This window comes from Caloenas nicobarica, chromosome 4 (genome assembly GCF_036013445.1).
Source record: "Caloenas nicobarica isolate bCalNic1 chromosome 4, bCalNic1.hap1, whole genome shotgun sequence".
Lineage (NCBI taxonomy): Eukaryota > Metazoa > Chordata > Aves > Columbiformes > Columbidae > Caloenas > Caloenas nicobarica.
This window is the reverse complement of record NC_088248.1, coordinates 51784924-51797532: the sequence shown is the minus strand read 5'-3', so window position 1 is coordinate 51797532 and position 12609 is coordinate 51784924.

Here is a 12609-nt window from a genome sequence, read left to right as displayed (position 1 = left end):
CATTTTCCTAAAATTTCACATGCAGAAATGTTATGCAAATGTGGGGAATGCAAAAAGGAGGGGACGTTTCAGGGCTTTGGTTCTATCTCCAGCAGAGCTTGGTGTTACTTTGGTATTTCCATCTTGTCTCTCTTTCCTCTCGGAAGTTCAGGACCCATGTAGACTGGGGTGGTGTAGCATCAATCCGACTTCTGGGCTGCAGGGATCGGAGCACTTGTCTGATCCGTTTCTTTAGTAAACCGCCAGGGACTCAGTGAACTGAAATGGCAGAGTGATCTTGCTCCATTTTGGATTAAAGGCCCTCAGTGGCTGATTTTGCTCTATTGAAAAAGAAGGAACAATGGTGAAGAGTGCTTGTGGCAAACTGCCCCTCTCTAGGAGGAAGTCTCCACTTCAGGAAAGATCGAAGCTTATGAAATTTCAGGCTCGCATGTGGTGTAAATTACCAAAGAGAGAAAGAAAAATACAGAAGTTAGACAGCAACTTCGATAGACCACCTTTTCCAGCAACTATTCACCTATTTATGCTTCATCATCTCATGGTCTATGTCCATTCTCTCTTTGGAGACAGTGATGTTATTTTTGGTGAGCTCTTGAGTCCAAAAAGCCCCTCCTTAGCAATCTTTCCAGTCAGAGAGAAGCATCTCTGTTGGTGCCTTGGTCACAGAGAGCCTCTTCCTCTTTTTCCTTTTCAGGCCTGTCAAACCCTCTTCACCCTATTCAGCCCTTCTTCATTTCTCAGAGGCCTCTGTGAATTCAGTCACTGAGCATTTCCTCTATTATTTTCTCTTCCCTCACTTGCTGTGCGCAAAGATGACAAACAAGACTTTTTCTCACTCTCAAGAGTGAACACTGTGAATGAGAGAAAAATTACAGTACTTCTTCATTGTCTGGTTTCCATATCAGCAAATGTGCTGCTTTTTTCCCTGCCTATCCTTTCTCAAGAGCTTCTTCCCAGTTGTGAAAGATTTGGGGGGTGATAATTCCATTGCACCACTGAAAGTAACTCTAAACAATGGAGTATAATACAGACACATCATCCCATTATCAAAGAGCAAAGAGCAATAGAGAGATGATAGGTAAACACCCCAGCCCTCCCGACATGAATGAGAGCAGCATAGGAAGGTATTTGAAGGAGCACTAAAAGAAGATATTACGCAAGGGAACTTATTGCAAAAGTTTTTTTAAGGTACCAGACAGGAATGAACATGCCAGAATAATTATCAGTTTCTTAACAGTGAGAAGTGCATCTTGCAGATGCAGTTCTACAAGATGTGCAGTGAAAATTTTGCCTTGTATGATACAAAAACTACCATTTACATCTGATTAAGTCTGATTTGTAGTCACATGGAATAGCTGGGCAAAGTAAATACTAAAATATTACTAGGAAAGGAAGAGGGAGAATAAATATGTGAATACACCTTGACAGATAAGCTAACATTCACAGCTAGCAATATTGAAGTTAACTCATTTACAGCTAACTCAGATATATTTAAAGAAGCTACATTGATCTTAACTAACTTTTATGTGAAGAAGAAAGGCATCATAGCAGCAGGCTGGGACATTGGTGTGTGATGCTGTACACCTTCTGTGATGTGCCTGGTTAAGATGTGCCTGCTGTTGCAAACAAATGCCACCCCAAGGAAAGATGCTCCTAAATACAGGTTATCCAACCTGCTTGAGAGGATGCCAACAAGGTGTCACCTGTAAGCATACAAGCAGGATCTCTTATAGGTTATTGTAAAGGACCTGAACCCATAGACTACCACAGAAGGTGCTTTTACAGGATACTGTAGTCAAAACAGGTCAAAAAAACCAAAGAGTTTTGAAAGCATGCTGGAATACAGGGAATCTGGGGTTTTGGTCAGTGCTTAGGATATCGTAGCATTTCTGGTTATAAAAATTGTCCAGTAATAACATGAGACATCTGTGTATGAGCTGTGGTTGTAATCTAGACTTCTGGAGCAGCAATTATCTATATGCAACACTCATTCCTTTCTTTTCCTGACATTTCCTGCTGCCGCCTTTGATTACCAACTTCTCTGAAGAGCTCCCACTAAAACTTCTCTTTGTGGACTAAGCAGCCAGCTTCTCCAAGTGGGAGGTCCTGGCTGCTTCTGCCAGGATGCTGGGAAGGGAGAGTAATGCTGGCCATGACCTGCCATGACGATAACCTTCACTGATCCAGCTGGGATTAACATTCCTATGGATTCCAGATGTTTTTTAACAGGATGACTTTTCATCCTTTCAGCTGACGCCATGCCACCTGAGATTTTGGGATTTTTATATGTATAGTCTAGGCAGGAGTGATAAAGCAATGAATGCTAACTCCATGTAGGAAAAAGAAACTGGGGAGATACTTTACCTAAACATATAGGTGATAATTATATGTTAGGAGAAAAGATGACAAGACTCTGTAAGGAATGTTTAGTTATAGATTCAAGGATCAAAAGGATGAATTAGACTTCAAAAACACATGCATACACCTCTCTAAAGCTATTGGATCCATAAATTTGCAAAAGGCTTTGTTAAACTTCTTTAATAAGTGGTAGTCCTACTTGGCCACTATGATTGGTATAATCAGATAACCACACACATTTGCCAAATCTTTGTTTCGCCTTTCTCTCTGCTACCGTAAAACGCTGCAGTGCAACTTGCCATGATCCAGGGAGTTAGTTATCAAAAACAGGGCCGTATCTTCAGTACAGTGCAGCGTGATTTGACTGGTGGCTTGACGTGCTAATGTAATAAAATGACAGGATGTAACTGTGTGTATATAACGTGGAAGAGGATGTAAAGAGTCTTCATTTCTTTGCACATTTTACTGCACGTACAGAGTTGGCGCAGTAGAGCTGGGGAGCACATTGAAGTTCCTTGCTTGTACCAAAACAAAGAATAGTTACCTAAAAAGCAAGGATGTGAACTAGGGTGTTGGGTTTCTCAGCTCTGGCAGTTTTCAACTTGTGATCCCTGGGCCTCTAGATACTTCTCAGAGGACCCACAGGAGGTAACCAAGAAGGGCCACACTTCATTCAGTAGGATACTCTCTCTTAAGGATCCTTAGGTCTGAAAACCACTGCCCTGCCAGCTTAAGAGTGGCGTGGAGGCAGTGTGGACTATCTGCAGCACGCAGCTGCCAGAAGCACAAATTGAGGCTGGGTGACACTTCAGGGCAGCCTCAGACACTGCGGTACCTTTGTGTGTGGTTTGGAAGCCACGCATGCGGCTGCTGAGGAAACACAGCAAGCCTGCTTGAAGAGGCAACTCTTAGGATCCAAAAGCAAGTTTACCCTTCAGATACAGTTGACAGGGCAAAATTTAGTCAATGGGTTTGAATGCTACAGCGAACAGATTCTGAGCCCAGCAAAACTGGAACTTCATGGCTGACTTAAGTGGAGTTACACCAAATTTATAGCAAAAAGGCTGAAAGGAGATTTGGTGTCAGGATGTGGTCTCTTTGGTTAGAATATACTATTGAAAAGTAGGTGATCAATGTGTAATTTTAGCTTGTACATTAAGTCTTATGTGAGACTCTGCATAGGCTAAAAACACAAAGCAAAAATGTAAACATAATTTTTCTCCTGCAGGAAAGAATATTGCTCTGTTGACAAGAGGTTTGTATCGTTACGCAACCATGTTATGCTGATTTCAGTAGAAGCAGCTGAACCACTTTGATTAGAAGGCTAAGCGTGCCAAAACCCTAATCCCCAAGGGAAGTTCAGATTCTGATTGTGGCAACAGTATTGTAGATGCATTCCTAGGGAAATGGTTCTGAATTTACACGTAGGTCAGACTATGGCTTTTCTTATAGAGCTTTAGTGTATTTGGGATTCCCTAACACAATTGCAAACTGGTGAATAAAACACATCATGCATCTGATTGACTTCGTAGTAAGACAGCAATTTGCAGTCCAAGCATTTTGCCACATGACCTTAATTTATGCCCTTTTCAGGCTGGCACCCCAGTAATGAGAGTTCAGAGTAAATCCACTGTTATGTTGTGTTGTGTTGTGTTATGTTATGTTATGTTCTAGTGTAGTATTTATGATTATATTTATTATATGTCATGTATAATAATATCTATTATATAATATTATATATTTATGTATTTTATTTATTATATAATATATGTTATATGTATCATAATTACCTACCTGAATTTATTGCACAGTGAACCTGACATCCTGCACTCACCCTAAACCCCATTTTTCCAGTCTTCATTGGCAGCCATCAATATTCTATAATTTCAAGAGAGTTGCAGCAAATAGTATTTGTTTTGTTATTAAAGAATGAGTAACTTCATGATTAAAGGATTTATTTAACTGATGTTCACTTTTCAAATAATATTTACCAGTTTAATAAAGTAGGGACAGAAAATATAACATTTTTTCATCTAATTCAATCCCCCTGAACTCCATTGCTGTGAGCAAAGTTTGAGTGGAGTTGAATGTTGCATCCTTTGCAATGTCATGTCCACAGCTATGGTCTTGCTGAAAACAATTTTGCATCTTCAGCATTCCTAAAGCTCTTAAAATGGAAGCGTAGAGGGAGTTAAGGAGCCTCAAGTAGTATAAAGAGGGCATTTCCACTTCATGCTCCATTCCTAATTTCTTGCAATTTCCTTTAATTCCAGACTAGGCCTGATCTTGTTCTGTTTGAAGCCCAGCTTTCTAACAGTTTTTCAGATCCAATATGATCTGCAAATATGGTGCTTAATAGATGTATGTGTATATGTATGTGCATATATAGACAAAGAGATACACACACATCCACGCACAAACACACACGCAAGTTGTTATACACCTAGTGAAAAGCAAGTTAAAACAAGGTAATTTAGTTCACCACTTTGAACTGCAGAAATATGACAATATGAACAACAGGCAATAATCCTATTCTTGACAAATTAGTACCCCCCAATGCTTCATTGGATTCTGTCAAAATTCCAGTATTTTCAGAGAACTATTTAGCTATCACTGCTCAGAAGCTGGACTCTTATGAATAATCAGTCAAGATGAACACTGAAAGCATTTTTTAAAAATAATAATAAAATTCTCTGGAGAAACCTTGACATTTTTCTCAAAATTTTCTTGCCAAAGTGCTTATGAGAAAGGAAGAAGACTGTAAGTCCCTTGCCTTCACATGTTTCTTTGTTCTAATACACAGGCATGTCACTAGCAAGAGATGCCTGTGCCATGACTGCGAGTGGGCTGACCAATTACTATCTAGCCTCACATTTGGCTTGTAAACAATAGTAGGAACTGAGCCCATAGAAAATATCTCACTCTCACCAGCCTGCCACATTGTTTGAGCTGGGAAATCGAGACAAACTGCTGCATTCTTGGTTAAAAATAAGAGGCCTTTGAATTCTCTCTCTACTCTGAACTTTCCACCAAGGGTTGACTTTTGTCATTTTCGCACATCTTTTGAAGTCTGAATATAGCTTAGCTTTTATGTAGGGCTGTCTGTACTTAAAGAACTGTGCAGCACTGGAACAGGCTCAGACCTGTTAATAAAGGAAGTGCAAAATGTGTCTTCTTGCACCAGACACCAGCATCCCACCATGCCCTAACGTGGGGCTTGGTTGTGAAGGGGGCAAGACCACAGGTGCCTCAGCCTTCCTTCTCCTGGAAGAAGCCTAATCTTGGCTCATATTTAGCTCTCGAGCACCACTGACTGCAGCCACACCTGCGCTGAATCTGTCCCATTTGTTCTTTTGATTTTGCATCCTCCACAAATCCCGCACAATGAGTGACTCAGCCTTTCCACCAAGCAACAAAGGCATTTAGAAGGTCACAGCTCACTGGCACGCTCCAGAGATTGTTTCAAGCTGCAAATGATAAAATCAGTTAAATTGCAAATACTCCAAGGAGCCAGGGATATTTACAGAGAAGGATTCGTACAGAAGGTAACTTCTAACAAAATGTACCTATTGTGTTGAGCTTGTTATTGTCAAGCCCTCAATAGAGGGATTTTCCATGACAGTAACTTCATGTTCAGATATAATTTCTTTATTTTAATTTTGGTAGGGAAATATCATTGTTTAAAACAATTATAAATTTTATATTCTACCTGGAAACAAGGTAGAATAGTTCTATTTCTCTGATACTTATCTCATTATAATACCTCAGTTTAACATTTTGACTTAAGTCAAATACATGTGTATATATATATGTATATTTAAATATATATATAAAATCATATATGTCAGTGGACACTTCCAATATCTTACATGTACTGGAACACTCATAATTATCACATGCATTAACGAAAACTAACACCAAATCGTTACGTTTTCAACTTACCTGAATTACAAAAGGACCTCGGGGGCCGTGATGCTGCAAGATTTTTAATTCCCGCTGATTTAAAAGGCAGTAAATTGAGGTCAGTTTTTTGTTATAGTATATATTTTTCATCTTGATGCACTTTCTTTACACCATAGTGAGTTAAATTTGATTTATAAAATGTAGCAAAACCTTTTCTTCTGCTAAGCTTGTATGGGTTGCCTTGCCTGAATGAAAATGAAAGGTTCCATTATACATCACTCTTTTCTCATGGTTCAGGTTTTCCCCTGAAACCTAAAGACCTGATGGGACCAATTTTGTGTTCAAAGCTAAGCATGTACACTAATGTATTTCTTGTTAATGTACAGCTTGTATTGGGAATGTTCAGGCTGTGTAGAACTGCAACTTGAATGTGGAGGAAGCTGGAAAACATGGGACTCAGAACTTAAATCCTTCCCACCTCTGTTATCACAGTAACCCTGCAAGCGCAGCTCGAAACCAGGGGTAGCAAACTGTAGAGGGAAGACAGCTGTTTGCCCCCAGTGCCCTCAATAATGAACAATTCCGGATTATCTGGTGGTGACGAGTCCATTATCAGTTTAGATTCAGTGGTAGCTAGTTTATACTCATAGTTCTTCCACCCTAGTGTTTACCCTCGTTACTCCCTGAAACCACATCTGGTTGAGCTAAACAAGATGCTTTCTGGCCTATACTGAAGGTATCAGTATTTCCTTGGCTGTTTTAAGGTTTTCTTTCCTGAACTTCTCCCAGTATGTATTAATCTTTCTTTACTGTAACAGAGTTGTTCTGAGTACTCTGCATAAGGTCTCAGCTTACATGGCTGCATAAATATTTACTTTCAACCTACTTGAAATACAGCACCTATAGATCTTTGGATGTGTTTCTGTTTTTCATGATGATGTCACAGTAGTGGTCTTTAGATGTTCTGTGATGGACAACTGACTAAACCTGCCAGGCCTTTCTCTTCATCTCTTTTGTCAGCAGCTGATGGACCTATCCTTACTGAAGAAACTCTTCCTAGTCCCTAAGTCTCTTGCCTTTGTTGCGTTAGACTTCTGTTAACTGAGCCCTTGCTTTACGGCAGTTCAGTCCTACCGTGCATGCCAGATATCTTCTTTCTGTCATGAGTGTATGTCATTAATCATTTCTATTCTTCGGACATAACCATTAACAGAAATGATAAATGCAGTCAGTTCCTAAGCCACAGCTGTACAAATCATCTCTCTATAGCCTGAGCAGTCTCCTGTAAGTACAGCCATTGCTGCTGCTCTTCAGCTGGTTTCTTCCCTCTGATTTTCCCACATTATCACACTGACTGCCACATAACACCATGTCAGTCACTTTACTGAAGTCTATATGGATTTGCTTTGTTGCAATTCTGTTCTCTAAAAACATGGTGTACTTTAGCAAATAAAAATACCAGGTTAATTTGGCACAATCTATCTTTGGTAACTATTTCTTCCATTTTAATGTACTTTTATATCCCTATTTCTTTCACAAAATGTTGAGTCCTTGTAAGCAATTGAGATCATCCTAACAGACTTTTCTGGATCACTTTTCTCCTTCAAGATCGCTACTTCATATTTTATTTTTTTAATTATATGGTACTGCCATCTGTTTTAGTAAATTCATTAGAACTGTTACCACTGGCTTTATTGTCTCAGTTACTGGGCCTCCTGGAGAGCTGAGCTCTTTGCCCTTTGCATTCACCTTGCACATGACAATTCCTCTTCCGACACCCATTCTCATGAACATCCTTGGTTTTGCCTCTGTGTACTGTGGCATTATCATTACTGATGCTGAGACAAATACTCAGGTAGTCTGGGGCAGTACCTAGGTCATCTTTAATTGCCACCACATCTATGTTTTATAAGGTACGAACTTCTCTGTTGTTTATACGGCCACGATAGCTTTTACTATTTGCTTGAATTTCTTTTGCAGCCCCTACCTAATCTTGACTTTTGCCATTTTCACCTTTCCATGTGCCTTCTGCCTGGCAAGACTTTTTTTCTTTTTCTGTTCCTTGTAGGCTCTCCCTTTATACATAATACTAAGGGATTCTCAGTTAACTGTGAATGAAGTTATTTCCTACAATTTTCCCCTTTGGGATACATCCTTGAGACAACTTCTGGAGCACTAGCTTAAAGGAACTCTAGTTGCATTTCACAGTTATCTGACTCAAGTATTCTGGCTCAATATGTGTTCATACTTCAAATCAGCTGAGTAGCGCCAATATTTTTAAATTATTATTTCAGCTACTTATATTCAGCAGACTTTGGCTTCCCATTGAGTAGTGGTATTAGGTGTACTAGAAACAAAAGAAGCACTTATTTAGTAAATGAAAGTCCAGTGATTGCTCCAAACAAAAATCTTAAAATCTAAGGGGAGTAATCAAAGAAACAAAGGGAATACAAAGCAGGAGTATGGGTAACGAAACAGACAATTTTATCAGTTTCTTTTTTTAATCTTTAATAGTTTTTTAAATGTCTGTAAGCTAAAGTACAAATCTGGGAAAATAGATAAGATTATTTGTACTGTATACTTTGGAGGATGATATTGCTATTGCATTCAATAAGTCATTACTGAAAATAAATTAAAAAGACAGAGTTATTCAGTCTGCTTGGTGAATGTTGTGGTAATATTGGGAAGGAAGCAAACAATTCCATAGGAAAATAATAAAATAAATTTGTCCTGAATGTTTTTATACCAAATTGTTCATCAAGACCCACCTACAATTGGGGTGGGGGGAAATCTGAATCAAGCCTACTGACTTATAGCGAGTGACCTGGCATTTCAAGATCAGATTACTTTGCTGAGGGCCACCACGAGAGGGCCATTTGCCTGCAACTGTTTCCAGGAGGTCTCCTGCCCACCCTTCCTGCACAGCCTCCTCTCATAATCCTTTGTGGTTTCTAAACATCATATTCCCAATTTGCTTCTCATTCACAAACCATATAATATTCTTGCAGTGGGAAACTTAATGATAATTCTTCTTGTGGGCTTCAGCAAGAAGGTATGCACTTAACTAGGCACTGAGAAACATGCTCTGGGAAACAAAAGAATTTGAATTTTCTTTTGATTTCGCTGCAGGGCCTTTCCTTTTGCTTAGCCTTGCTGACAGAGCAATGGCTAACTCAGCTGCTCCCTGGAGCTATCTAGTTTAGTTGAGCAGCAGGAGACCACAGAGTGAATGGCACTAGAAAAAAACAGCAATGTAAGCAGGAATGTTTTGCTCGATTCTATGTGTTATTTGTTGTATTACCACTGTTGGGTAGAATCAGCCCTCATTTGACATAATTTAAAAAAAAAAAAAAAAAAATCCAGAAAAAAAATCACAACACTGTGATAAATAATAATACTGATGTTGAAGAGAAGATCAGTAAGAATTTGGACCAGTTACACTGTAAGATTTACTTTATGGCATCCTCCAAATACAGGGAGTTTCTTCCACTGTGGAATGAGCAGGGGTTCCTGTCCAAGTGCTCCCAAAATCTGGTCAGGGAATTGTTAGCGCAGAGGCCAGAGCACACACGTACCTGTCCTAGCTCCTCACAGCACAGGTATGGCAAGACCTGTCCCACCAGAAACCTTCCGCACACACTTGTACCGTCTCTGGGACACCTCCTCAGGAGCGAGCCCTGAGCCACCAGAGCGGTGACCAAGGTCTGTTGACCTCAAGACCTCTGGAAGAGGCTGGCAAGAGCCTTGGTGCAAAACCTTCCCCTAGGAAGGCTCAGCTTAAGTGCCCGATTCCGACTCAGGCACAACGTGGTGTCACTAGATGGCGACGGACACCTACTGTACTGTGCAAAACAGGCATCGCTGCCTCAAAACAGAAAACGGGATTAAAAAAAAAAAAAAAAGAGCGAAAGTTGAAGTTGCATTACTCTGTAGTTTTTAATAACTGAGCCACATGCCATTTCTCAAATAATTTATTCTCATTTTCTCTCCAGGCTCAAGTACAGAGGTAGTATCTCAGGCTTCTTTGGTAACTTTTGTTTGCATACAGTATTTCTATTACTACAGCCACCTTTAAAACTGGTCACACATCTTCCTTTCTTGATTGTAGATCTTCATTATTTCTGTCAGTATAAGCATTTTGTCTTCAGACAGAAGCACAGCCTTGTTAAGTACAAGTCATTAATGAATCAATTGAGCATAAACCTAATTTAATTGCAAAGTTTGATCTACGCTCTCCCTCCCCCATTCAGTTACAAATTTTCATTAAAATCTAACCAAAAAGATATTTAAAACCTGCTAGCTTTTCCAGTATGCATGTAAATACAGCATTTCAAACTTCCCACATGTTTGCAAGTTGTTTGCTTGTCAATTATTTTGCATTCTGGAGAAGATTTGGTGCTTTTTCCTGTTAATAAAAGTGCATATGGAAAACTGTTTCAAGAACGTCTTGAGCCCAATGAAATCTTCTTCCTTGCAGGATTGGATTGTTAATAAAAGCATGTCAAGAGAGTTCTCAGTAAATTTAGAAACTTTTTTGAATGGTAGAACAGAAGATTGCTTCATATGGGTGGAGACATAAGATTTCACTTAGCGTTACCCAAGTGAATGAAATCACTACAGTCTGCAAATGAACATAAATCATGAATCTTCTTGACAAGAGAAAATCCTTTCCCAGTGTTCTGAGTAACTTTGGTCTCACCACAGCATTTTAAGTATGTTGAGCTCAGCAGTTTTCTAAAGAACAATTAAGTTATTTCCAAGTGATTGATAAACATGAAATACTGGTAGCTAACTCCATGACAAAATTGAATTTGCATTTATAATGAACTGTACATGCAGATATAGAAAAAATGCAAGGAGCAGAAAATATTAAACTTGTAGAAGGTGCTCAGATACCATGACAATGAACCTAGTGATAAAATTCAAATATTATGTGGAGTGTCTGCAATGATCCAGATCTAGAAGGTGGAGGTCAGCAGCACAAAGTCTGTAATAGTTGGAGGCCAGTAACTAGTGCCATACTCGAAGGGGTCAGTACTGAGTTCAGTCCTGTTCAACATCATCACTAATGACCTGGATGATGGGGCGGAATGTACCCTCAGCAAGTTTGCTGATGACGCTAAACTGGGAGGAGTGGCTGATACACCAGGCGGTCATGCTGCCATCCAGAGGGACCTCCACAGGCTGGAGAAATGGGCTGGCAGGAACCTCATGAACTTCCCCAAGGAGAAGTGCAGAGACCTGCACCTGGGAAGGAACAACCCCAGGCACCAGTAGACACTGGGGGCCGCCCAGCTGGGAAGCTGCTTGGCAGAAAAGAGACTGGGGGTCCTGGTGGACACCAAGTTGAACATGAGTCAGCAAAATGCCCTTACCACAAAGACCAAAAATGGTCTCCTGGTCTGCATTAGACAAATTATTGACAGCATGTCAAGGGAGGGGATCCTTCCCCTCTACTCAGCACTAGTGAGGCCACACCTGGAGTCCTGTGTCCAGTTCTGGGCTCCTCAGCACAAGAGAAACCTGGACATACTGGAGCAGAGGGCCACAAAGATGATGAAGGGACTGGAGCATCTCTCCTGTGAGGAGAGGCTGAGAGAGCTGGGACTGTTCAGCCTGGAGAAGAGAAGGCTCAGGGGGATTTCATCAATGTGGATAAATGCCTGAAGGGAGGGTGCAAAGAGGACAGAGCCAGGCTCTTTCCAGGGGTGCCCAGCGACAGGACCAGAGCCAATGGGCACAAACTGAAACACAGGAGGCTCTGTCTGAACATCAGAAAACAATTTTTTTTTTTTTTTTACTGAGAGGGTGACTCTGCTCTGGCACAGGTTGCCCAGTGCGGTTGTTAAATCTTGATCCATGGAGACATTCAAAAGATATCTGGACATGGTGCTGGGAAACCATCTCTAAGTGGGCCTGCTTTAGCATAAGGCTTGGACCAGGTGGTCTCCAGAGGTTACTTCCAACCTGAACCACTCTGTGATTGTGATAATCTTTGAAAAGAGTCATCAGTAAATTAATTATACAAATGACAGTGATTGAAGTACATACTTGTTCATACATTTTCTAGCCACATGGTATGCCATGAAGTCCTTATTAGGAATCTGTTTGTGCAGTGTCCTAGAATTGCTCTTGCTCCAGCTCTGAAGTGTAAAATATATGTTTAAAGATGGTTGCGGTCAAAGTGTTAACATCATCTTGTCTCTCCAGAAAGACAAGAGGCAGATAAATTCATGCCTAAGAGCTGCGTTTTACACTTGATGATACCAAAGACAGATGTACTTTCAATGGCAGAACTTAGCTGGAATCTTGTCTATCCTTCAGGCAGGCTTGCAACTTGGTCAGGAC